This window comes from Parasteatoda tepidariorum, chromosome X1 (assembly GCF_043381705.1).
Source record: "Parasteatoda tepidariorum isolate YZ-2023 chromosome X1, CAS_Ptep_4.0, whole genome shotgun sequence".
In the NCBI taxonomy this organism is placed as follows: Eukaryota; Metazoa; Arthropoda; class Arachnida; order Araneae; family Theridiidae; genus Parasteatoda; species Parasteatoda tepidariorum.
In genome coordinates this window covers 24,188,760-24,206,631 of record NC_092214.1, presented here as the reverse complement: position 1 = coordinate 24,206,631, position 17,872 = coordinate 24,188,760, and the positions used below count along the sequence as shown (strand labels likewise).

Below are 17,872 nucleotides of genomic sequence, written 5' to 3'. Positions count from 1 at the left end.
TATGTATATATATGTATATATATGTATATATATATATATATATGACATAATACAATCACGAATATTTAAAAACTGGAAAAATATTTTTAACACAAATAGAAGAGCTCTAAACCTAGTTCAAAGTCCTCAAGAATATGCATTAATAATCATAATGAATGCCCTCCTTCTACTTGAAATATATGTACATTTCAACATCTATTTCTAAGTCGAGTAATTGCCCCTCTAGCTACTTTCCCGAAAGATACGCTTTGAAAAAAAATAAAAAATAACGTCTCATTCTTTGCTCCAATCATCCCCATTGGACATGAATCTTCAGTAATAAATAAAACAAATGACCCAATAGACTAGTGATCGGATTTTGGGGGAGGGGGTGTTGCGCATGAACTGCACTCCAGTCTTTCAAAGTCGGCTTTTACGGTTCTCTTGCGGATAATGTGCCAAGAAAGAATGATCGATGTTACAGTACATGAAAGGCAGAAGCAATCCTAGCCGTCATCTTAAAATGTGACACCTCCTATAATTTAATGTTATCAGTTTGATGTCTCCTAATTTTTCTATAAGATTTAGAGCTGGTGATAAGCTATTTATTTGGTCGTTATTCATTAAAAGACGAAAGGAGGGTGCAAGATAACAAACGAGGTTCTGAGAAGGATGAATTATTTCATTCCTTTCCCGACAGATAACGATATGAAACTACCTTATAAAAGAAACATCTCGCACCTACCTTCATTAAATAGTGTTGCTTGCTTGTGTTTCTGACGTCATCTGAAGCTAGAAGCCAAAGGAATCATTAAAACATTTTGATGATTTTGAGCAATATAAATAAGAAACTGAGTTGAAAATAATAAGACACAATTTAATTTTTATAATTAAATGTCTATACGTTACAAAAAATAAATTTGACATTGATCTATATAGCGGTACTTTGGATCATTAACATTTTTGATCACATAATAAGTGCTAAATTGAACCAATATTTCGTTTAATTTCAACCATAATACTGGGTATTCAAGTTAAAGACTTATTGATTTTCCCAACAATATAGCTCAGCTAGGCACCATATTAGGTTTGCGGCAAATTTAAATTTTTTTTCGGCCTTCTGTAACCTAATGTCTTCGTCTAATGCAACACTCCAAAACTTATCAGGTTTTCCATCGTTAAATATTATTTGTTCTTCTGATGTCTTCGTAAAGGAGAAACCAAATGAATAGTTAAAAAATTTTGATGAATTTGAGCAATATAAATAAGAAACCGAGTTTAAATTATTAGTGAACTATTTGATTTCATAATTAAATCTCTATATGCTACGAAAAATAAATTAAACGTTAGACTATAATATCGGTACTTAATATCTAACATTAATTTATTTCTGAACGTTAAATATTAAAATTTATTAGAAAAGCATATTTAGGTTTCCCCACTGTCTTTCCCGTTTTGACAGTTGAATTCGGATGGAAGAAAAAAAAAGAGAGAAGTAAAAGTTTTTTTTTAATTAAATTGCTTGATTGCTTTTTTATTATCTAATTATTTTTAGGGTATTAATTGTTAAGAAAATCAAATTTTTTCAATACATATACCCTCATAATAAAACCGCAATGGTCAAATTTGTTAATTGCAATTTTTTATAATGATTAAATATTCCAAAAAGAAGTTATTACACAGCAGAAACATTCCAAACCTACTTATCTGTAATTTATTTCAATGTAGATATCTAGTGTCAATAGAAGTACATAGGTCGAATTTTTCTTAATATATATNCCTGTATATATATATATATATATATATATATATATATAAACTTTTATCTCAAATATTATTTTATTAAGTTTGATTATATGTTTGTAAATTTTTAAATGTTAGAACATTTGGTGCTTAGATGTATTTGAATTATAAGACTACAATTCAATAATTTTGTTAAAAGCATGACTACAAAACACATGATACATTAGACAGTGTATTTCAAAATTTATGCTGCGTTTGTAAACTTGATAATCCTTAAACGTTTAGAACTAAGGCTCGCATAAATTATGACTAAATTTCTTATTGCTTAAACATTTAGAAATAACACAATTGAAATTCATCTGTGCGGTACTGAAATTTAGTTTTAAGACAAATTATTTACAAAATACATATTTCGAGATTTATAAAGGGTTTGTAAATTTTATAATGTTAAAAGTTTTGGCACACAATTTTGTCTAATTTGCAAGATTTTAACTGTTAAATTTAATTTAAGGGTCAGTATATTCGACTAATAAATATTTTAGGATTTATTAACTGAAGTAGTATTACATAAAACTAGGTAAAACATGGAGTTGAGCTGTTATTTTTTATCGAACAAAACAATTCACTGCATGAGTTTTAGTTTCTGAAATCAAACAAATATTTTTACTTATTTTTATGTAATTTTTTATGACTCAATCATTTACAAGAAATGAAAAAAAGCTCTTTAATTTTCTCATAAAGTAATGGAACATTTATATCTTAGAAACCTTTTTCGCCAATTCCATTTGAACTGAAAAGAGACATGCGCATTCAATTTTAACTGCCTCGGTTTTCTTGCGGCGATTTTTTTTCTCTCTTCTTCTATAATCTTAGTTTGTTCTTTATTTATTTTGTTCCGCTTTAAAACTTTCTCTTCGTCTTTGTGTAGATGACATTATTTGGAGAGGAAATATATTGACGAAAAGAAAAAAGAGAAAATGCATCAAAAGTAAAGATAGCGGCGACAGCAAGATGCTTTTTAGCCTTGGGCATTCTGTCTGAAGAAATCAAGCGGATCATCATTTTTCCACGCCACGGATTCCATTTTCTGCACTCCAAGAAAAATATCATCACTCTTTATAATTCATTCTACGAATATCCCCCTTTTTTGTCCACCACAACACCCCCTTTTGACCATTTTATAAAATGGTCATAAAGTTTTTTTCCCCTTAAAAGAAAAAAACAATATTACCCTTTCTACTGTATTAAATTTTCTTTTATTTCATATTTGTTGCTTTAACTTTATACGGAATACCAAAGTTGAAAAATTGAGTTATCTATTTTATAAAATGATCATAAAACTTCGTCTTATTTTGTGGAAAGAAAAAATCATATTCAACCTATACATATTCAATACTTTTACTCCATACTTGTTGATTAAATACTATGGTATGTAGAATATCAAATTTAAACAATTCAGTTACCTAATTTATAAAATAGCCATAAAATTTTCTTTTTTTTCCGAAAAAATAAATAAATAAATAAAAATCACCGATTCCATCACATTTAATATTTTTACTCTCAATTTTGATTTAATGTTAGTGCATGTGGAATGGGGAATACCAAATTTAAAAAATTGAGTTATCTATTTTATAAAATGATTATAAAACGTTCTTTTTTTCTGAAAAACTATTACGGTTTCCACGGTATTCAATTCCGTTGCTTCATGTTTGTTGATTGAATTTTTTGTATATGGAATACCAAATTTAAAAAATGGAGTTATCTATTTTATAAAATGATCATAAATCATTTTTTTTTTCTAGAAAATTATTACGGTTTCCACGGTATTAAATTCTTTTACTTCATGTTCGTTGATTGAACTTTTTTGTATATGGAATACCAAATTTAAAAAATTGAGTTATCTATTTTATAAAATGGTCATAAAACGTACTTTTTTTTCTAAAAAACTATTACGGTTTCCACGGTCTTCAATTCTTTTACTTCAGGTTTGTTGATTGAACTTTTTTGTATATGAAGTAACAAATTTAAAAAATTGAGTCATCCATTTTATAAAATTATAAAATGGATAACTCAATTCATTTAGTGTTTTTTTGCCCAGAAAAGAAAAAAAATATTACCCCTTCCATTGTATTAAATTTTATTGCTTCTTATTTGCTGATTAAATCGTATTGCATATGAAATATCAAAGTAAAAAGAAAGTAGTATATATGTCTAATAAAATGGTCATTGAAAATTTTTCCCCTTAAAAGAAAAAAAATATTACCTTTTCCTCTGCATGAACTTCTTTTATTTCACATTTGTCGCTTTAATTTTAAATGGAATACCAAATTTAAAAAATTGAGTTATCTATTTTTATAATATAGTAATAATGTTTTGTTTTTAATGGAAAGGAAAATAATTTACTGTTTTTATCTTATTCAATATTTTTACTCCATGTTTCTTCATTAAACGTTATTGCATGAGGAATACCAAATTCAAAAATTATTTATTTTGTAAAATGGTTATAAAGCGTTTTTTTCTGAAAAATATTATGCCCTCTACGGTATTGAAAAGTTATTACTTCATATTTGCTAAGTAAACTTCATTGCATACGAAATATTAAATTTGAAAAATAATTATATCTGTTTAATAAAATGGTAATTAAAATTTTTTTCTCTGAAAGAAAAATAAATATTACTGTTTATCCTGTGCTCAACTCTTCTACTTTGTTGATTAAATTTCATTTTATGAGGAGATCTAAGTTTAAAAAATTGGTGTGAAATATTGTTGTGAAATATATAACGATAAAAAAATTGCTTACACAGTTTAAAACTTTTTTTTTATTAATTTCAGCCATTATTCTGTAGCTAAAATCAACTTAGACAATTTCAATATTACTATTTACGATTTTCTCAATTTTTTCTCTTATTTTTATGATCATTTTCATTTCAGTTTATAGGAAGTCAACAGTCTTATTTTAGTTTACAACAGTTCTTTACTTTGGCCTAGTGACAAAAAATGGCACCAAGTATAACATAAAACCTGACTTTTATGATAAATTTTTAGGCGCTGCATAGGAATTCGCTATGTGTTTTAAAGTGACTTCAATGTTAGGTGATTCCTTAACCTCTTCCGGATTAAACATTTTCTGCTGTATTATTACTTCATATTAAGTAAACTTTATTGCATATGAAATATTAAATATTAAATTTAAAAAATTATTCCACCTGTTTAATAAAATGGTAATTAAATTTTTTTTTCTTTGAAAGAAAAATAAATATTACTGTTTATCCTGTGTTCAACTCTTCTACTTTGTTAATTACATTTTATTTTACGTGGAGTTCCAAGTTTAAAAAATTGATGTGAAATATTGTTATGAAATATATTAACGATATGAAAATTGTTTGCACAGTTTACATTTCTCCTAAATATTCTTTCATTTTTGCTATGTCTTTTGATTAGCTTTTTCTTGCATCCATAAAATATTTTCCAATTCATATATTTTTAATATGAATATTTTTGAACAGTAAATATTTTTAATAAAGATATTGAAAGTTACTTATCTTTTGTATCACATAATCAAACTGATTCGAGGATTCTATAAATTCTTTACTAGAAAATTTCGTAAAATTATCAGTTGGAAATTTGTAAATATTTTTAATAAAATATTTAAACTTGTCCTGATGATCTCTATCACATTCAGATTTCTTGAAAGCATTCCTTATGTTTTTGAATATTTCTGATGAAAACTGGTTAAACACTAGCAAAAAACAACTTTAAAAACAAGATACTTTTTCATACTTATACGAACTATTTATTATGATACTTATTATATAAAATAGTTTGACTCTTTTTTATACATTTGACGTTTCCTTAACCTTTTTTGCAACAATAAGTACAAAAGTGCACCTTTTAATCGATGTTCATCAATCAGTGCATGACATTTTATAATGGGAATTATTTACATTCTATGATGACAAATTGCTTACACAAATTATTTACATTGCAATGGTAAATTATTAGCTGATTAAAACTTTCTTAAACAAATATTTCTAAGATTTTATGTTGCATATGGAATTCAAACTAACATAAATATTCCAAAGTTGATAAACTGCACAAAAAAGATATTTATAAATTAGATTCAGTTAAAAATGAATCTTTACTATTCTAAAATAAGTTATAAAAATGCTTCACATTTTCTCTGTTTTAAAATTGCTTATACAGATACATTAAGTAAATTTTTTTCAAAAGTGGGAAAGGTATCAAAAACAAAATTACGATGAGTCAATAATGGGATTAGCAAACCCCTAAATAATCAGTAGCCCCATTAAAACAATTCATTTTATTTGTCCAGTAGTTAAACTTTCTTAAACTAAAGTGAACTTTCATATGACGTTTTTTTAAAAAGATCATTGTCTTAATGATATATTTATAATTGATATCCATTAAAGCAAATTTATATTTTATTGTCCAAACTCTTTTTACGGGTTCAAATGTATTATGTAATCATGGGATGTTAATAAAAATAAGTTTAAGTACTCTAAGAGAGTTAGAAGTAAAACTACTTTTAAACTTTTACCGATTTAAAAATATTTATACAATTTATTGTAAGTGATCTTTTTAAGCTAATGTGAAAAATAAATACTCTTTATTCTTTAAATTGTCGAATACCTTGGCAATAAAGCGAATTTTTCTTTCTTTTTATTATTTTTGCATGTATTATAAAAAAAAACTCCCTTAAAATCTATATCAGCTGAAAGAAAGTATGAAATGACAAGAGCTTTCATTTTTAGAAATTGAATTACTCCTTCACAATAACGGTAGCTCTTTAACTTTTTGAACAATGCATTAACTTTCAAGATTAATATTTCGAGTTTTTAAAATGACGTTTTCTATTTCTATCATATTTATTCTAAGGAATTCATTTTAATAAAGGCATTTATGCAGATTTTTTTTTTAAATTCCTCCAATTCAAACTAGATAAATCTTCTACGATTAAAGCTTCAAATTGCTAGATCATGTTTTATGAGAAAAAGGTATTTGATTGATTTTAGATTCTCTTTAATGTCTTATTTGCATTTAAAAGGAATTAGAATGCTTCGTTATTAATTTGAAAAGATAAAATATGCAGTCTAATTCACTTTCATTGAAAAAAGTTATGGTTGGCTTCATTCTCCTTTTCATGTTCAAAGTAATGATAATATTTTTATTTCTAATTTCAATGGAAAATATTAACTTTATTTCTCACGAATTTCATTTTGAGGGAGATATTAGGAAAATGTTTTAGTTGCTTTCCATCGAAGTTGAAAACTTTTATTAAAGTTTTAATAGCATTTTAATATTAAGTGACATCTAATTAATGTATCTGAAATGATAAAAACTTTCATTAATTTGTATTTCGAAATGTGTGGGAATGATATTCTTATTTACACATTTATGAATGACAACATGCTAACTATATGTTGATCTCAATTTTCATTGAGTAAAAAATTATGGTTTTAATATTCTGGTCTTTCGCTGAAAAATTCTAATTATTATTAAAGATTTATTTTTACAAACAATTGCACATTGACTGCATTTTTCTGAGCATTTTATTTCTACCCTTAAACTGTTACAATAACTGAAAATTTAATGTCGACCATTGAGATGCACAATTATGGGACAGATATTTGCACAATCTAAATTGAATTAATGTGATTTGATTGTGATTAACTTGATAATGATTGCGATTAATTTAATTATCATTATTTTTTTACCGAGTATTAAGCATCAAAAAACTAAGAATTTTACTCCAAATGTGTCTTTAGTATAACTAAAAAGATGTATACATTTTACTTTACTTCATTTTTTTGTTCTCCTGTGTAAAATTTCTAAAATTAAGAAAACTTTTCAAAATTCTTTATCCACAGTATTCATGAAAACTCAACATAAGTTTCCATGACTTCTTCCTCTCTGATTCCTGTAACCTGGATTATAATACACATATTTAAGTTTTAATTAGACATTAAATTACGGCAAATTTACGGCAACGTGCTGAACCACATTATCGTGCTTCTTAAACTTGATTACAGGATTCAACTTCAATTTAGCAGCATATTAAGGTTGCAAAATATTTGCACCGTTCAACGTTAAAACAATTTTCTTGGGAGTGTACAAACCAGTCCTTTATAAACCTCATTAATCTCACACTGAATTCCATAAGACTAGAATTTTAGCAGAAAGGTTTTCTTGAAATTTTGCAGCGTGTTAAGTAGCAACATCATTTCAATTTGCTTAAATTCTGGAATGCTATTATGCTGAGCCTCGTATTCGTAATTCTTAAACTGGAATTTTTTATACTATGGTTCACCTTGAATGCAAATAGTTTCAAAATAATAATTTTTTAGGTTGCAGCAAATTTGCGTAGAATCAAGGTTTAAAGTACCCAGATTATGGTTCTACATTGAGCTGGTTTGTCTGAAAGTGTGAAGAAAAGCCTTATGCAACGTTTAGTTTGCAAATTTTACTCTTTTATATTTTGAATATGCTTTTAGTGGGTATAAATAGTGATTTAATATTCATTCTGACAAAATTGTCATCATTATGCCGTTGATACGAGATTGTTGAGACTAACCCTTTATCTGCTGAGGAAATTCCTTACTTTATTTACAATTAGATAAGCACAAACCTATTTTTTTATTTTATTATCTTTTTTCTTTCTTCAACTGATGTTTCATTCTTTTTTTTCAGATTTCTAATGGCAAAATATTTTGTTTCCGGAACAGTGCAATTAAGGGGAAGTTTGAAGAAATCAAGACCAGATGTTACTATATGTTAAAAAATCAGCCAAACTGGAAAAGTGTTAAGATAATATTTGATTAAATAAATTTTAAATACCTATTATTTTTTTATAGAAATGTTATTTTGTCATTAAAATTTGAAAAACTGATGGAATAAGGTGGTATTTGTATAAGGTATGTTCGAATCAGAATTCTATCAGAAAGTGTAGAATTAAAATGATTTAGCTGTTATTTATTTTGATGAATCATTATTGTTACTATAACATTTTTAAGATACAGATTTCAATTTTGTCATGTAATAAATCTTTTTACAAATAAAGGGGAAAAGTTTTATTATCTGTTGGGAGCAGAAGGAAAAAAAATGATACACTTAAATAACTTTTGATCTAATCATCACATTTTCACGCTCTAACAAGCAAATTTAATGATTCGTAGGGCAAATCTTAAATAACCTTATTCATCAATGCAAATAATATTGAAAGTTACGTAATCAGACCCTAAAAAATACTTTCAGGGGATAAACATACACTTTTATCAACAGACGTGTGCGTTTTGTTAAACAAAACATGAAGGGGTTGCAGCAATTCGCAAAATATAGACTCGATTGTCAAAATGGGTGAGCAGCTGAATAATTGAACTCTTAAACTTATTTATTCTTCTTGCGCGACTTACTTTATTTCGGGCACTAATTTAGTTATCGAAATCAAATTAGCACTCGTTCATAAAATTTGTTCATCCAATGATGATTCATATATAAAAATAATCATTAAATTTTAAAATAATTAAAAATTTTTTTATTTGTATGAAATTTTATTTTTTTTACTATACTAAGCTAGTTTTAAATGATAAAAAAATTGTAAAACTAAACGCTGAATTAATAACGCTGTAAAAAATTAGTATTTTTAAAATTATTCTGTTCTGAAGATTTTTATCATGTTTTTTTAAATTAAGTTCAAAATGAAGATAAAACAAAGGAAAATAATAGACATATGAAAAAAGGGGGGAAGTAATAATGAAAAAAATAGCAAACAACTGATTTAAAAAAAAAAAGGATGAAATTTGTTTTAAAAAAAACCGGAAAATAAAAATATAATATTTTCATTACCCCTCACTATTATATCCGCAAAAAAGAGTGCTTTCTGATATTGTATCAGTATAGCCAAGGCAAAATATATTAATTCAATAGCGTGAGGAGCACTCAAAAGATTTTTTTTTGCAAAAATTACAGCAAATAAAATGGAACACAATAAGTAAAAATAACACGTAAAAACCGAAAATAAAATAAAATAAAAAGAGAAAAACAGTATAAAACAAAACAAAAACTATAAAGCGAGTAGCGAAATCAGATGTACTTACATGGACGGGAAATGTTTCAAGAATGATTTAAAAATATTTTCGCAACAAGATTGCCAGATTACAAAATATGAAAACAAAAGCGCAAATTGAGTGCAACTAGAAGAATCCAAAGTGCCGTTCTTACTGCATTGCTGAAGTGATTTGTTATGTTGTGCATTGATTTGTTAGCTACCAAGGATGGGCGCGAAATGGAAGTGTGCAGGGTTATATTATACTGGATAATTTAAAAAGTTGATCAGAAATAATATTGGAAAATAAATATTTATTTAAGAAAAAATATAAAATAGAAAAGAGAAACATAAATTGCCTGTTTTGCAAATAATTTTAGTCACGGATTTGCCCAAAATGGATTTGCACATGGAAAAATTATATAAATTATCGAAGAAAAAAAATTTAGTTGATAATTTTAACACGGATTTGCCCGAAATGGATTTGCACATGGAAAATTTAATACAGAAATTTTTAGTAAATAATTTTACCCACGGATTTGCCCGAAATGGATTTGCACATGGAAANCGAGTAGCGAAATCAGATGTACTTACATGGACGGGAAATGTTTCAAGAATGATTTAAAAATATTTTCGCAGCAAGATTGCCAGATTACAAAATATGAAAACAAAAGCGCAAATTGAGTGCAACTAGAGGAATCCAAAGTGCCGTTCTTACTGCATTGCTGAAGTGATTTGTTATGCTGTGCATTGATTTGTTAGCTACCAAGGATGGGCGCGAAATGGAAGTGTGCAAGGTAATATTGTACTGGATAATTTGAAAAGTTGATCAGAAAAAATATTAGAAAATAAATATTTATTTAAGAAAAAATAAAAAATAGAAAAGAGAAACATAAATTGCCTGTTTTGCAAATAATTTTAGTCACGGATTTGCCCAAAATGGATTTGCACATGTAAAAATTATATAAATTATCAAAGAAAAAAAATTTAGTTGATAATTTTAACACGGATTTGCCCGAAATGGATTTGCACATGAAAAAATTAATACAGAAATCTTTAGTAAATAATTTTACCCACGGATTTGCTCGAAATGGATTTGCATATGGAAAGACTATAAAAATTAACAAAGAAAAATTATTTTAGTAGAAAGTTTTAGCCACGGATTTGCCCGAAATGATTTGCACATGGAAAAATTGTAAAAACTGATAAATAAATTATTAGTAGATAATTTTAGCCACGGATTGGCCCGAAATGGATTTGCACATGGGAAAATTATATAAATTAGCAAAGAAAATATTTAGTAAATATATCCACAAAAATATACGATTAATTCAATGATTTTATGTAAAATTATATATATATATACCAAAATGCAATCAATGTATGTAATGAGGTTGAATGAAGAATTTTCCATCAATCTCATAAAGCTTAAACTCAATATTTACTTTTTGATAAGAAGTACCAAATTTTTCAGCACACATCAAAGCTAATATAAAACTGAAAAGCAATATTTATATATAACGCATATTTATTGATTTACTTCATTTTAAAATCAACACAAATTTTCTGCTTACAAAGTTTCATTTCACATAACGAGTAACAAACAGTATTTTAATTTGCAACTACTTAATTTATCCGGAGGCAAACTCTTCTTTCTTTCTAATAAATATGTCTAAGATGTACATTAAATGCATTTTTAACGAGAATATTTGGAAAAGTTGCGCATGACTTGATTTCATCCAAAACATGAAATACGAGTCGAATCCTCAAAAGCGCCTTCAGGCACATAGCCCACGCTCATCAAGTAAGTCAGTTATTAAAAGATTATTTATTTAGACTAGACGGCAGCGGAAATACAAACGCAGACAGTGGAAAATTTAATTTAGATTAACACAACTCGCTAGAGAATAGCTTACATTTAGAAGTTTTCCCTTGTAGCTTTAATTGAAAGTCCTTTCTTTGTATACATATATGATTTAATTGAAATGCTAAGCTCCCTCTCAATATTTTTATCGCCTTCTTAGAGTTAAAATTTCAAAATTAATCTGTTGATGTGGAATTCTTTATATGTTCCAACATAATTATTTCGTCATTACTTCATACAATTATTTCTCCAACAAATTCTATAAAATATTTCAACGGAGAAAAGTTTAATTGATTTAATGGAAGTATTGATATTTTTCGCAGAAAGAAATTCGTAAATAATGCTAAGACTTCATCGAAAGTCACTTGGATGATTAATTATTGCAATTTTTAAATAACTGTCATTTTCACTAAATTCAAAATTTATATTTGAGCTGAAATCTAGTAAGTTAAAATATTTACTTCTATATATTATATTTCTTTATAAAACTTCTCAATGACTCAAATGACTAAAATTTACAATGTGTGATACAATAATCTGGTTTTACATTGTATTTTCTTGCATGCTGTAATCCAGTCACGCAAATGAATCACTTCAAAATCTTTAAATTTCATTTAAATCTAGATCTTTTTGAAAAATTTAATTAAGATTAATACAACGTATGCAATTCTTCAATAAATTGTATCACTTTTCCTTGTATATATATAGAAATATATGTATAATGATTAAAAGGAAGGAACTTCTGATGCTTCTGATAACTTAATTAGCTAAAAATCTTTTTTTATCTATTGTAGAATTTACTGGCCTTGTTTGTGCTAAATTTTAAAATTCATGCGTTGAAGTTGGAATTTTTTTATTTTCAGTAAAATTCTTCCGTTACGGAAGTAGAAAATTAAAGAAAATAATAATAACAATGTGTTGAATACATCATGAAAAGGATATGCACTTATAAAAGAATCTATAAGTGTTTTCCTGTCAGCTTTTTAAATCAAAATAAAACAACTAGATTCAACAGTAAGGAATAATGTTTCTCTAATAAATTTTTTTAACAGTTTTTTTTTCGAAAACCATAATTCAGCTTATATTTATTAATTTTCAGCATATCCATTCAATAAAAATAAATTCATAATGCAAAATACGTCATTCGTCGCACTAAATATTTTGAAACTAATTCCTATTTTTTTTTCGTTCAGTATATTTTTTTTCCTAAATAAATTTTTTTTAAAATGCTGGGGGTTCCGCTAAAAGCATTTTGAGCATTCGTGGTTCTTAAGCCAAAAACAAGTGGGAACTGCTGATTTAGTATATTTTTACAATGGGGAAAGTAGATACTTAATTAACGTCACACTAGAGCTGTGCAATGGGCTATTGGCGATGGTCTGGGAAACATCCCTGAGCATGATCCGCACACATGCCATCTCAATTTTGATCCTCTGCAGAGTGGATGGCTTCCTGCTATGGTAGCCCGACGACCTGAGCGTGAAATCGAGCACTTTACGGTAGAACAGTTTAGCGAGGACCGATACCGCGCACTCTCGGTGCCTACACAGTTTAATCAAAGTGTAATCAAATATATANTATATATATATAAAGAAATGTGTTCAAAACTATCAGAATATGGAAAAATTTACCGTGTTTCTTACTCTATGAGTGCACTGAAAAGTGCGCTAATTTTAACCAAAGATCGGTAATTTCGACAGTTGCAGTATAGTTTGAGTTGACAGAAAGATTTTCAGTTTGATAACCTCTATTTTATTTAGTAAGCATTTGTTAACTTCGTTTCTCGTCGGTTAATTGTTTCCTATCTTATAACTATAAGCCAATATCTACCAACATTTAAAACTGCAAAAATTGTGCATTTCTAAATGCACAAATGCCTAGACAATGTTAGACTAAATCAGCAGCTTAACTATTACTTATCAGGGCTGCCCCCAACTTTTTAAAATGGAAACGTAGAGGTAGCGGATTCGAATTCTCCCATTACTCTGTATAAATTTATTTATTTATATTAAAATTCTCATGGTTATGCACGCATGCGCAAGCATTGTGGGCTCATTACAAAGCTTGGCTTACATGCTGTTGAAAGGTTGAAATACAAATAGCACAATATAGAGAATGACAATACATCCCAGGACACTGTGAGATTCGAATGCGTCACTTTCAGGTTGTAATAAATGTATTTTTGTAATGCCTTTCTCTAATTTGAACAATTTGTTCTTGTCAAGAGCATATAATAAAATGTACTTTGTAATGAGCACACAATCTTGGAAATGTATGCGTAACAATGAATAAATTCTTGGAATAATTATGATTATTTTAAAATATTTTTTTCATTTTTTGCAGCAGTCTCATTTTTCAGTCAAACTTTATTTAAAATGGAGGAAGCGGGTTCGAGCTAAAGAGTAATCTTCTATGCGTAACAGCAAATAAATAAACTTGGTTGAGATTCATTTACAGACTTAATGCGAAGACTGAATGACTTGTCTCTTGTCAAATTAGAGAACAGATAGTACAAATATGAGAGAAACAACGTTAAGATATTGAATCCGCTACCTCTATGCTTTAGAGAGCATTTTGCGGAAGGAGAACACTCCGCAACAATGGTAGGGGGGTCGGTACTTTATTTACGTCGCACTAGAGCTGCGCAATGGCTATTGGCTTGAAAAATTGTGGCATACCATCACAATTTTGTTCCTCTGCAAGGGGGATCTCATTTATGAGGCTACTTCCACAGTTAAGACATAGATCTGAAGAGGAAGGAAATTTTCTTCTGATCCCTGTACCCGCGATACTGTACCCATGTACTACAATGACAACATGACTTTCGAGTTCGTAGATTTTAACAGCACGTATATCGCATGTATTCAGTGGGTCTTAGCTGAGTCGAGGATCGAAAAGGGCCGGAGTTCGATTCTGCGACCACTGGGCTACCACGCTCCCCAATCCTCCATGGCAATGGAATCCCAATTAATATATGGTTGTTTAACTTGTACTTCAACGTGAAGAATTGCTGTTCGTCTAAACTCTCTGAAGTTTAGATATAACGGGTTCGAATCCCGCTACAACACTGCATGTATATTCTTGCTGTCTGTCGTAAAATTGTGCTACCTGCTTTTCAAACTGAAAAGAGTTTTTAAGCCGTTCTTTATATTTACGAAGAAACCCTCACCTGTTTGCAAATAAATAAATGAATCCCACTAGCCCCATAAAAAATGGATACAATAGTTACCATAGTTTGATATATCTGATTTTAGTATTTTTAATACACTTTTATTAAACATTTGAAGCAATCATTCATGTCCCTTTACCCCTTGTTATAATTGAGAAATTATAATAGGATTAGAAATAATTAACAGTCATCTAACTCTTAACCGTTTAAAAAAAACACCTTTTCAAATAAACCAATAAATAAACCAGTGTAAACAGATTATTACTATTCTATTAGGTATGAGATGTAGACATCAAAAGGTCAAAATAACCAAATAAATGGTAAAATAAGTGACAGCTCTGAAGAATATTTTGGTAATTTTATCGTGATATTTTATCATGATGTTTTAGAGCAGGGCATAAAACCATTTATTTGGTTAAATTTACTTTCAAGTTTGTATCTGTTATTAAATAATGTATGGGAATAAGAACTATAATTTTGAAATCCATCACCACAGCGAACTGTCATATATATATATTTATATATATATATCTAATATAAGGGCAACAGCCCCTATATTTTGGTGGATTTATTTGTCAAGAAAGCAGGAATAATGAGAACATATTGTGCACAAGATTTTATTTACTAAATAGATCGTGAAGCCGAAGTCACATCCCCGCTCTCCCGGCTGGAGAGGGGGGACAAAGTTCCAGTCAGATCCGACGGAGTTTAGTTTGTAAACATTATACACCAAAAAGTCACGCAAAAACATTGCTCCTGCATTTTATAGGATGATTTTTAGTTGTAAAGAGGCCCAGTCATATGCCTTTTTCTGTATTCTTACGCCTCATCAATTTATTTATTACTCANATATATATCGTATCATTTACTGTTTGTTAGTAATTACTGTAAACAGAGTGTTTAAGTTTGGCATCAATATGTTTTTCTCCTATGATTAAAAAAAATAAATAAATTTTGCTAGGCATGATAAATATAAATACCTAATTATACAATTTCATAACATTAAGCTACCTATTTGACAGCGAAGAAATTAAAAATATTGAAAAGGTAGAAAGATAAAAGCGAAAGCATTTTCTTTAAAAATGTCCCAAGAGCGAATGTGCCAAATTTCAGAGTTTTAATTTAATGCCATCGGAATTAATCGCTTTAATTCTGGAGATTTTTTTTCTTTTCTCCACCCACGAAGGAAGCCTTTACGAAAATCAATCTCTTCCCAAATATCCAGCTAGCCTGAAGACTTCGGTAAATGATTAGGAGTCACATTGACAATCCTCACTAATGAGTTTCATTTAAAAGTTGGGAGGCGGCGTACTTTGTCAAGTGTTGCAGGTGCTGAAACGGAACTTTAATAAAAATGCCTCGATCGAGAACTTTTGAAGGTCCTTGACTAAATTTCATTAAGCCCGTAGCGCTGGCACCGCGGTTATAATTTTAAATGCGTCGAAGGCCGCGATCTAGATCTTTTTGATTAACACTCCAAAAGTAAAAATAAAACGAATGCGTTTGTAAGGTGTCGTTCCATAAACTTGCTTCGACACACCCTCCTGTACTCACTCTCCGCCTCCACCGTAAACAGAGGACACTTTGATGAAGTTGAAAAGAGGAGGATACCAAATGAAAAATTTTCAAGAACTTCTCCCTTACTTTAGTAATAAATGTCAAAGAGGAGAGGTAATTAAATCCATTCAGTTTGATGCAAATGATGCAGAATTCATTTTTCACTCAGCTTTTCTACGAGATAAGATAAAACTAGGAGTGTCACTTTTCGCGCGATTATATAAAAATTAATGTCGCACGATCAATAAAGAGTGTCAAGAGAAGTTTTTATTTTTGCCTTTCACTACAACTTTGTTTCATCTAAGCTTTAAGTTTTTACTTGGTAGATAATTTTACTTTTACTTGTCCTTTCTGATCTTCGTCGTAAATTACTTTTTCTTAGTTGAATACACCTTTCTTCAAATTTCATTTAGCCAACAATTTTTTTTTTATTTTTCAGAAATAGGTTAATTAAATTAATAACTTCGCTGTTCAAAAATTACATTTCGGAGCTTGCAAAATTCATAAAAGATTTATAAAAAATCTTTTAAGTTGTGCAAACAATATAATGTAATAAAGAGATCTCTCACATGGCCATACAGCACGATCGCGTACATAAGTTCTGCGCTGCGCAGGAACCACAAAGCAACCTCGTATTTCGACAGAGCATGCCTAGAATCTACGTACGAGAGCGTGCGGGAAGTTACGTGACGATGAGAAATCTCTCTAATGATAAAAATATACCATAAGACAAAATATTATTTTCTGAATAGCTTATTTCGAATCTTACCTATTACTGTGCAATAAAATTTTCAGCGAATTTATAACGTTTATGATCCGTAAATATCTTTTTATTTCATTTACAGTTGCTTAATAGTTACATTACAGGTATATTAATTATTTTATGAATGAAAACAAAAAACAGTCTGTACTTTTAATTCTTGAATTTTTTTATAATTCTAAAGAAGTGCTGAACTGATATTTATGTTAATGCATGTTTACTAAACTACAATTACTCTTATTCTTCAATAAAGAATTAATCGCAAGTCGCAAGAACTTCTGGAAGTCAAGGGTAAATTTAAGGAAAAAAATACTGTAAACATCGAATTGCCATACACAAAAAATACTGTTATAAAATTACCAACGTTTCCTTTAATATGAGTAATATGTAGTTGAGTGAACAAGAAAATTATATGATATTTATATTATATGATAATTTTATAATATCACGATGTTTAATTTAAATATCACGGTAATTCAAGGAGAAGGTACTAACTAAAAGCGTGTTTTTTATATTGTACTTCAAATGAAAATTTTCGGATTGTTATTGAGCTTTTTGAGAATTGCCATTTAGAATAATACTAGATAAACTAAAATGATATAAATGTTGCAAATGCATTAACATCCGTGTACAGAGATTTAATTTGAGGAGAAACTGCAATCAAACAATCAAATAAAATGTTATAATTAATGCAATAAATGTTACTCAGAAACATGTTTATGTTATAATATATATATA

At 28.4% G+C, this 17,872-nt stretch overlaps 1 long non-coding RNA gene across 1 annotated transcript in view; it reads left to right on the top strand.

The window, feature by feature from the left end:
* Positions 1-17,872, top strand: part of LOC139427062 (uncharacterized) — a 117,114-nt gene that overhangs the window by 74,753 nt on the left and 24,489 nt on the right. The window contains exon 2 of the long non-coding RNA XR_011638220.1: positions 8,431-8,654. This is a non-coding gene — a long non-coding RNA (uncharacterized lncRNA). The remainder of the gene's footprint in view (positions 1-8,430; positions 8,655-17,872) is intronic.